This window comes from Agelaius tricolor, unplaced genomic scaffold (genome assembly GCF_023055355.1).
Source record: "Agelaius tricolor isolate 1412-34295 unplaced genomic scaffold, bAgeTri1.0.p SCAF_38, whole genome shotgun sequence".
Taxonomy (NCBI): Eukaryota; Metazoa; Chordata; class Aves; order Passeriformes; family Icteridae; genus Agelaius; species Agelaius tricolor.
Genome location: NW_027269298.1, coordinates 5,847,420 through 5,857,819, shown reverse-complemented (window position 1 = coordinate 5,857,819; position 10,400 = coordinate 5,847,420).

Sequence of the window (10,400 nt, the reverse complement as noted above, 5' to 3'; positions counted from 1 at the left end):
TTGTATTTACCTATGCATATGAACCAGGCTTGAGACAACACAGGCATCTAATATTAAAGAAATGAATGGCTCTTAGTTCATCTACTATTATGGAATAATGTATTCCCTGATTTTTCAGGTGTCATTGGATTATTGATAGTTATTGTGTTCTATCTGCATATCAGTGCTTGTACTCTCTCTGCAAAAGAAGCTCACCTGGAAGCCTGTGGAAATCGAATACATATTCAGGACTCAAAACAATTCCTGCCTGATGTATTCAAACACAGCAGCAGAATTTCATCACCTACCTCACCACCAAATTCTTTTCAGATCTTATCTTTTCCAGTCATAAGCTAAAAAAGATGCATGATACAATATCCTAGCAGTGCTGCAGGGGATGTGACTCCACCAGTAATTTGTGAGATAGATGTTGGGAGTGCCCCTAAATAAAATTGTTTGAGGATAAAATTACTGAGCGCAGTTCTGAAATGGTGCATCACCCACTGGCCTGGTCCAGGATTTCCAGCGGGCTTCTAGGACACACCTGCCAAAATGCTACTGAATATCAATGGGAATTTTGTTTCTAATTCAGTTGTCTGAAACCAAACTAATCCTTCCCATAATGTTTCTTTCAGGTTTTGGATGGTGATTACATTAGAAATCCTATGGACTTTGATCATAACAGACAACATTTGCTTTGATGTGGTAGAGCTTTGATAGCCACATCAACATGAAATCAAAATAAAAGAAAAATTTAGAGATTTGTATCAGTTTACAATGGCAGCTATTAATAAAAATCTCTGATAGAACTGGTGCAAATGTGATATTTATGTAGAGTCTGAGAAGCGCAAGCTGGGGGACCAAAGTCTGGTGTAAAATCGAGGTGTTGTTAATGACAAAAAACTTAAACACTTCCCACAGTAGAAATTATGACACCTGTGAACCCCTGTTTCAGATCAGACTGGGGGTCTGGGAGTTGCCATGTCCTTCACTTGCCACCACAGGTGACAACATGAGTATTTTTAACAGAGACAAGAAACATCAGTTGGTTTCTGACAGAGCATCATCAGCATGGGTTGTGAATTGAGACTTGTTGAGCTCTGGCTGCTGGTTCCTTAGAGAAGGACAAGATCTCTGGTACAGGTTTTCTTCCTGAGAGTATGTGTAGGAACAAAGTGCTGGAGAGACCCTGTGCCCTGAGGAACATAGTCCTGCTCTCCATCAGCACCCATGGAACTGCCACAGGAGCACTGAAGGCATTTTGCATGACTCGAGGGCAGGATTTTCCCTTTGCTGGCCACAGTGTTTGTACGAGAAAGACCTGCATGACTGATTGTAAGAAAAGAATATTTGTACCTTATATATTGGAGAAATTGTTCAGGAACAGTTAATCCTTGTGAAAGTCCTGCTCTGAAATGCTGCCAAGAGCAGTGGCTGTGTTGGTATTTGCCATGTCAGAGCCAGTCTGTGAGGAGCACCTCCTCGCCATGCAGCATGTGACTCTGGCAAAGAGAATGGGACATTTTTCTGCCAGCAGGACACAGCAGGTTCTATCCTTAATGCTGCCTGGGCTCCAGGAGCGCCAGCTTTTCCTCCCCCGTGGTCATTTCCTGGCACTGGCTGCACGGCAGTGGCCAGGCCAGCGGCGCTGTGCTTGCAGGTGGAGCACGTGGGGCACCTTGTCCAGGCATGCCTCACCTGGAGAGCCTCTTCACACTTCATGACATAAGTGTATGCTGAGCAGCTATTTTATCTCACTGGTTTTTGTTGATAGTAGCATGTATCCTCAACTCACAATGCTCTGCACTCTGTGTTATTCAAAATCAGGCTCTCCTCAGCCTGCTGCTGTCACACAGGATATATCTGTGAAATCTGCCCACCTCAGGGATGATGCTCATCATTTAACATAATCTTGTGCTTTCCTTCATGCTTCATTTTTCATGCTCTTAGCAGCTATAACAAGTCTGAAAGGTAAATGATGAGAAGCCTGAAGTATGCAAGAAATGACTATTTGATTCTCCTGCAACACTGGGAAAGAAAAGCCACAAACACCTTTGAATTTTCACATATAAGATCTTGTTCATGCCACACCCATTCCGGGCTCAGAAACATGAAACATGCCAACCTATATTTATAGGAAAATCAGAACAGGTACCTGGAACATAATGAAGTTTTGCAAGAGCACTTTGGAGGAAAAATAGGTCTTACTCAGATATTGTTAATTCTAATTCAGAAATATAAAATAATATTTGCATAGAAATGCCATGTCAAGTAAAGTTTTTATTCACTTTTCAGTTGTATTGAAATATTAATGTTACTGTTGTATTTTCATTTATAAAAGCTTTAATCACTTATATGTGCATTGGTTCAAAACCAATAATTTCAGACTTTTTTCCCCCAGTGGTCAGAAAGTTAGCTTTCCATTCCAGTCTGTTAGATTTTTCACCACAATAAAAAAGTCTTTTTTTCTCCAGTTTTATCAATTTTGACAAAGCAAAATGATGACAGTTAATAAAATGCTACCTTTGCTTGGACTAAACCTGCTTATTGCCTTATTCTGTAGAGGTTTGTTTTTCTTCTTGTACTTTTGGTACAGAAACACAAATATTCCAGGCTTGCAGATACGACCTCCAGTTCTTCAATACCCACTCTCCTCTGACAGCTAATTGAGGCACTGCTTCATTAGCAGTGTGAGCAGGAGCTGAGCTGCTTCCTTGCCCCCTGGCATGGCTCCTTTGGGAGTGGGTGAGTAGAATAATGTAGGGAAAGGCAGCACTGGGACAAAGTAAGGACTAGCAAGGCTGGGTGGGTTTGTCCTGGGGCAGGACAGCTCTGAGCTGCGAAGCCCTGGTCACCTAGAGCGAGGTTGTGGTGTCTTGGCTCTTCAGGGTACTCCTTCTAATTACTGAATGCTGCTACATGTTTTTAGAAGATTAGAAAAGAAAGGTACAGTGTTCTTTATTAGAAGCTGAAAATTACTAAATGCAGTAATAGATCTGGTGTGGAAGTTTGAATAACAGTTTGAACATGTGAATTAAGGTTCAGAAATTTACTGTGATGCCCTCAGGGGCATGTCTTTGCAGTAGCTCTATGTAGAGATAAGCAAGGTACCATGAGAATCAATTCCTGCTTTTTGTAGCTATGGTAATTTGGGCTAATTAGGGCAGGCTGAGCACCACCCTGGTGCTGAACAGAGAGCTGTATATAAATTCAAAATAACTAAGCTGTCAACTTCAGTGAGTTCCTCATCCAAAAGACCTCACTTGCAATCACCTGTGGAGAAAAGCTACTTGCACAGACAGGCATCCTGAGAGCATCCCAAGCCACGAAAAACCGTTTCAGTTCTGAAGAAGATGCAATGCTTAGAGCCTCCTGCCAAGCTTCCCTGGTGTTGTCTGCAGGGTGCCAGGCTGCCAAGCCTGTGGGGAGGCTCAGTGCTCGGGGACAGCTGTGTGCTCTGCCAGCTCTGGGTGCCTGACCTGGCTCAAAAGGGCAGAGAGAAACCGAGAGCCCTTCCCATCTGCTCTGTCCAGCACCAGGTCCAGTAGAGCCGGGCCACGCTTCCAGCAGCACCTACAAGGTGAAGGCTGAGGTCTGCCAGTGGCTGCCACCTTCCTCCTGCAGCCCGAACTCAGCAGTGCCCGCGGCTGCCTGAGTCATCGCCATGCCAGCCATGCCAGCCATGCCAGCAGCACCAGGCCGCAGTTTGCTTTGCAAGGCATCAGCTCCTTAACGCCTGTCTCTACCCCAGCTCCCACTCGGTTGAAATGATGAAACCCTGCACAATATCAGTCTGACACAGCTGCTTACTCCTGGGGAGGATTCCTTTGCTGCATTGACAAAGCTGCCAGGTATGTGGAAGGGGAAGGGCTAGGCTCACATGTTCCAAAAGCAGTTAAGAAACCTGAAAACACAGCACAATCTGATGTAAACAAACAAGTTCTGCATATTCTCCCTTCCCAAATATTCAGAAGTCTTAAAAGAATTGGGTGTGTAATTGAAAGTAGCCGAAGGCAGCTCTATCCTGTGCTACCAGCATTTATGCAGCCGATCACCCCAGGTTTCACTTGGCAGCTTGACAGGGTTACGTGTTTTCACATGGATGAACACTTCTCTGACAAAGCACTGCAGCTTGAACAACACTGAAAACCACGTTGTCTTGTTACATGGACTCTGATTTCAACAGGAGGGAAGAGAAATTTTCCTTTCTTTGCTCCAGCCTTGCCACTGAGTCCCTTGCGTGAAGAAGCAGCCTTCCAGCACCAGGAATATATTTCCTTTGACCTCTCAAATCTCACTTGCATTTTCACTAAGAGATAGCATCCCTTGTGTTCTGCCCCATGTTCTCACTAAGCTCCTCTGGAGACACAGTTCCTAATGTCAAGGGATCCTGCTGTCTGGAAAAGATCCGAGCCTGCTGCGTTTTGGATTTTGGAAGACCATTGATCAGGAAATTTGACACTTGCAAGGGATGCAATTGTTCTGAGAAATGAGAAGCATTTAGCTGCAAACCCAAGCAGGCCAGAGGAAGGAGCTACAGGGAACAGTGCTGGCTCCAGAATGCCAGGTTGGCTTCCTTGCGTGCCATGACCTGCACTTTTTTCTCTTATGGACCAGAGAGGAAAATCATTACAGGGAAAGAAAATTCAGTATGTAAACAAGTTGATGAAAAACCATGAAGTAGGGGGCAAGATGAGCCTCTTACAGTTCTGCACTAAAAAACAGAGAAGCTTGTCCTTTCTACCGTGCCAGCTCAATAGCACTCTTAAAAATATTGGATTTCCTATCTTTTGAGAAGAAGTCCCACTTTTAATTACTTTGTTCTATGCTAAAAATAACTTTTTTTTTTTCCTATTGAAATATGACAAGATAAACAGAAGACTCCACAACATGGGCAGGCACTACACGATACTAAAATCTGACATGTTTTTCTAGTATCACTGTTTTCATTCATGTATATGCTATTTCCTTCCCACATGCATAACTTAAAAATATGTGAAAGCCCTAGAGTGCTCCTGAGAGCTCCATCCTAGGGAAAAAGTTTGAGGTGCTGAGCTGAGCCAGCAAGAGCAATTCTCTTGACTAAATCAATAAGGAGCCATCATTAAAAAAAAAAAAAAAAGAAGAAGTAAAAAAGAAAAGAGTAGCAGTCTCTTCACATAGATTTCTGTTGTTCTGGGGGATAAAAGATGCTTTTTTCACTCACCATTTTTGTGAGGGACATAAAAGTCCATCTACAATACAAATCGCGTTGTTTATCAAAAACACAACCAAGAGCATTTCTGGTTCCTTCTGCAGCAAGCTTTGATGCCAAAAAGCTTTTGACATCATCGCCATGCGCTCCCAGCATGGAGACAAATTTATTTATTCATTAATTTAATATATTCAATAAGCCAACCAGCACACAGACTTATTCTTTACAAGTAATTAGAATGTATTACAAGCATACAAATGTGCCTAAGATTGAGAACTTGGGTTATAATCTAATGAAAATATTGTCACTGAATTAATTTCCTATGTGGTGCCAGACTCACAGAATAAAACCTATATTGAAAGTCTTCAGAGACCTACTGTCAACAGCCCAGCACTACCTCTATTTTAAGCAGGAGAAGATTAGATTTCAAAAGCCTGTTCTTTTTCATGCATGTTCTTGTTGTCTTAGAGGAATCTTCTGTATTTGAAAGGCCTCATGAAAGTTTCAGAAATAAAGTGAAGAAACTGGCATTTTTTGCTACAACTATAATTAAAATTAGTACTTAATTATTCATAACTCATGTATTAATTGAAAACTAATTATTTATTAGTTTTTTTATGGGGCTATTGATTTATTATTAGCCATTAAAAATGCATTAGTCTCACAGAAATGGAGTTCAGCTGTCAACTTACCGGGCTCAAGGCAGTGGGTCCTCCCTGTGACGAGCTGCAGTCCTGGGAGCTGCGGGTTGCATCACGGCAGCAATTAAAAATTGGGGTGGGTCTGACTCCTGCGGCGCTAGCTGCACTCTTTGCCAGCACTGCAGCGCACAGACCCTCACTCGGTCCTTGGCAAAACCCTCCGCTTCACACTTGCCTAAGATTTTAATGTATCAGTGTTTTGCAAACTGACTGTTCGTGTGGCAGTGAGAAGAGAAATCTTGTTAGGAATGGGAACGTGATCTCAGTAACGCACACGAGCCCTTCGCAGCAAGCTGGGACAGACACGGGCGCTCGGCTGGCGCTGTCGGAGCCGTTCGTGGCCGCTGGAAGGCAGGCAGACGAACCACAACTGGGATATCGGCTCCAACTTTCTGTTCTGATCAGCTGATACAGAAACCGGGCAGAAGCAGCCGCGTCTGGGTGCAGAGCTTCAGACACGGGCTGCAGCCCCATGTGAAGCTGCGTCCCTGAAGCATCCCAGGAGCTGCCAGCCCGATAGCAATCTGCCTTCCAACACACTTTTGTTTTAGTGCACAGCCTGGGGGCTTCTCCCTCTTTATAGAAGTGAAAAAAAGAATTTAAGTTATCCAGGGCCACGTAATTAAGTTATCCAGGCCATTGCTTTTAGTCAGATGTATTTTGCCTGCCTCAGTATGCAGCAGGCTTTCACTGCTGCGTCCTGCACGAAAGATGGTTGCCGCTGGGAGTATAATTACATGTTTTCTCTTCTCAGTCCTAAAACAAAAGGTTTCCGCATAGTACTGAAGTGTAAAGAAAGATCAAGGAAAGCTCAGGGTTCCCGGAGAGCCCTTCAGCCCCTTATCAGCGGCTCCTTATCGCCACTAATCTGACAACACAGGTGTGATGGGATGCCCCAGATGGGACGGATCTCTGGTAATCTGATCAGGAGTAACTCATTGTGTGCTGCTGGACACCGGTTTACTCGTTACCGTTGAACAAAGGAACAAATTAAGCCTACCTGAGAGGTGCTACTACCCGCAGGGATGTGGTGGGGAGACCTTGGCTGTGTGCGGGTGTGCAGCTCCCAGCCATTGCACACCACCCCCGACACGCTCCCTGGCCATGGGGAGAAGAGCAATGGGGAGAAGAGAAGGAAATTACAGAAGGGATGTTCAGAAGGAAGAGGCATTTCACATCCCATGTTCCTCATTTTAATAATACAGATGGCTCACTGTGAAGCATCTTCAAAACAAACCAAAACAAAAACCAAACCAAACCTCTGTGACCCACATCGTTGCAGAAGTGGCAGAGTCAGAGCAGCAGCCTGTGCTCTCCCACTGCTCTGGGGAAAGATGGACAGGACTTGTCCCCACAGCTGGGTCAGAGAAGTTCATGGCTGAAAGGGTCAGTGTCTGGTTACAGTCAGGGTCACAAAGCAGAGAGATGCTCTCCCCAGACTCAGCCCAAAATGTCGTGAACATTTTTTCATTGAGGTGGCCATCAATGCATGATCAGTTCTGCTCCTCTGTGCACCAGGTCTCCCTCACCTTCTTCATTTCCAACTCCCTGCTTGTGCTCCCTGGGCCCCATCACCTGAAGGGAGGAGGCAGTATGCCCAAGCATTGTCTTGAACACTGAACTGAAGGAGCAAGGAACCCTTCAGTGCTCTACTCTTTTCCACAGTAATTTGAATGGAAAAATGGCTCAACTCTAACAAAACCAGGTGAATTCTACCTAAGCTTGTTTAAAAGTAAAATATTACAGCATATGGAAAGATTTGTTTGGAACGGGAGGAACACACAAGCACATGACAATGACAAAAATTTCTGTCACTGATGGATGACATGAGAGATTTCAGCCAGGCTCCTGTGCTTTATGCATAGCTCCAGCCTGTCCCTCCTGTCAGCTGCTAAAGGTTTGCCATAAAACATTGCTCTTATCTGCCTGTCTTGACTCTTTTTTGCTTTGGACATCATCTGACTCTGCCAGGGTCTGATCAAACCCTCATTACCTGCTGCTTCTAGGAACTGGATCTGCCCTCTCTGCCAGTCAGTCAGTACAAGGGATGGCAAGAAGATTTGGGGGTGAGCAGATGTTTTGTTAGATCCCTGCATGATTCCCTGTGGGTGCACCATCCCAAAGGCATACAAAAATATCACTTCACTTCCACATTTTGGCTAAAGATGAGAGAATGTGATGCCCTCTTGCTTATTAAAGGTCAAGATACTGTTGGTGTAAGTCCAGATGGCAGAGCAAAGACTCCATCATCATTCAGTGCAGTGAAATGTGCATTGCTCTAGTTCATATCGTGCTTTATGTAATTCTCCACTTTTATTTTCTTTGTAGTTTGGGATGCAGCTTTGGCCATGTCCAATACTGAGCCTGGCTCACCAGGTGATGCTGCAAAAGCCATGCTGAGCTGTCTGTGATAAAAGCATCCAGCCCTGGCCATGGCTGGTGAGAACCATCAGACCTGTGCAAGGAGCTGCAGGCCAAGGAGATGTGCAGATCAGTTCTGGATTTAAAGTCCTCACACATACAGCTGACACCATGCCATCATTTTACCCAAGCGATTCATATTTAGTTCTTGAAGTATGAGAAAAAACAGCTGAAGACTGCAAATGGTGGCTGTGGCTTCGGCAAATACTGCAGGCCAAATTCATTAGTAAGCTTTCAGAGAGAATTGTTTCATTTTCCCATCAAAAGTAAACAAAGAAATAGCATTTCTATCACCTCATATCAGAATGTACCTGCTGGTTCTGGGGCTAATTATCATGTTCTTTCTGTGATGGAAAATAGCCCTACAGCATCCTAACTGCAAAATTTGGTTTTCAGGAAAGAACGGTTTTCTGAGGACATAAAAATGTGTTTCATTCTTACTGAATAATTGGTTTATATTTGAATATATATAAATGAGAAGCAAGTATGCCATCTATTTCATAGCATTTGATGTACAATCATTTATACAGTGGGGCCATATTCATAATAGTTCTTTTATGTTATTAGAATTACTAATAAAACGCTAGACATTCATTTGTTACACCACTTCCAAGTGCACGGGAGGATGAACAAATGTGTTTTCATTATAAGAGATAATAATAATTAAGAGTGACAGAACCTTATCCTCAGGATCTGCCTCCCAGCAGCAGTTTGGCTGATAAAAAACCAGAAGTTAAGATAAGGCAGCAATTATTAAGACAAATCTTTTGAAGGGCTGTTTGAACTCCTGTGTCCAGCAGATAATCTGATTTTACAAGGTGCTCCAAGGCGGGGGAGGCTGCATGGGAAGCAGTACCCAGGTGCAGGCCTTTAGCCCCTTGCACCGGCATTTTTACCTCTAGCCATTTCCCTGGTTTCTTCTTCTTTTGTTTGCTACAGCTGTGGCACATAAATCAGTCTCCATTCTGTCTCGCTGACACCAAAGAGAAACGGAACACAAACAATGCACAACACCAAGCCCCAAATGTATTCATCTTTTTTTCCTCCCTTTTTTTTGTGATCCCTTTCACCTATTTTTGGGGGGAGATTCAAAAATGGCTACAGGCAACTCTAATTCTTCCTTCATGAATATTAGATACACACAGAGCATGAATATTTGAGTAGCTAATTCTGGCTTAGGTGAATCCAATTGCTAATGGCAATTCATTTTTCCTCGGTGACATTCCACCAATAACCAGCGTGAGTGGGACAGGATGATGCAGTTTGGAGCTGGAAAGCAGGAGGGAATGAAACTAGGAGCAGAAATGCTTTATTGATCCAGTCCTCAGGTGGGACTCAGGGCTTGCCTCCTCCCTTCCCTTGGGGAGAGCTTGAGCAGGGAGATCTGTGCTCAGCAGTTACATTGTGGACCTTTAAGAACAAAACAGGGGGAAAAACTTTTAAACTGATTTTTATTATGTCACTGAGATAGCACCTCCTGATGTGTTGCGCCCTTTGTGATGAGCAAACTGCAGTGGGACAGACTCGGTGCCAGCAGCCTGGCACCACTGGGCAAGGCCTGCTGGGGCTGGGGAATCGCCTGTTTCTCCAGGGGAACCCACCTTGCTGCACAAGGGCTACAGGGATGTGCTGAAGTGGCATGGGAGGGTGGAAATGGGGCTGTCCCATTTAGTGATACTAGGTTATCTGTAAAACTGCAAGCTTTGATTTTTTATTAAACAATAGAAATTGTGATTTGATGTCCAAGACATAGAAAAGAAATGGCATGTTTCTGGACCTAAGGAATAGCAGTGAGTAATCAGATATGACCAGATCAAACCTCAGCTGAGGTTCCATGTTTATGTTTACATGGCCCAAGAGACACCAGCAAGTATCTATCATTTTATATTAGTCTCAAAGTTGCCATTACTAGATGGATACTTTATAACCCATTGCTAATACTTACACACTTTGTCTGCTTTAGCATGAGGCTGCCCTTGCGTGTGCTGTGCACAGGAAAGATCACACTGGGTCTCTGAAATCGCCACGGAGCAGCTCCTCTGCCAGGGCTGGGGCTGGGCTGGCTCCCTGTAGCCGGAGGAGCCAGGATGTGTAAAATCTGTCAC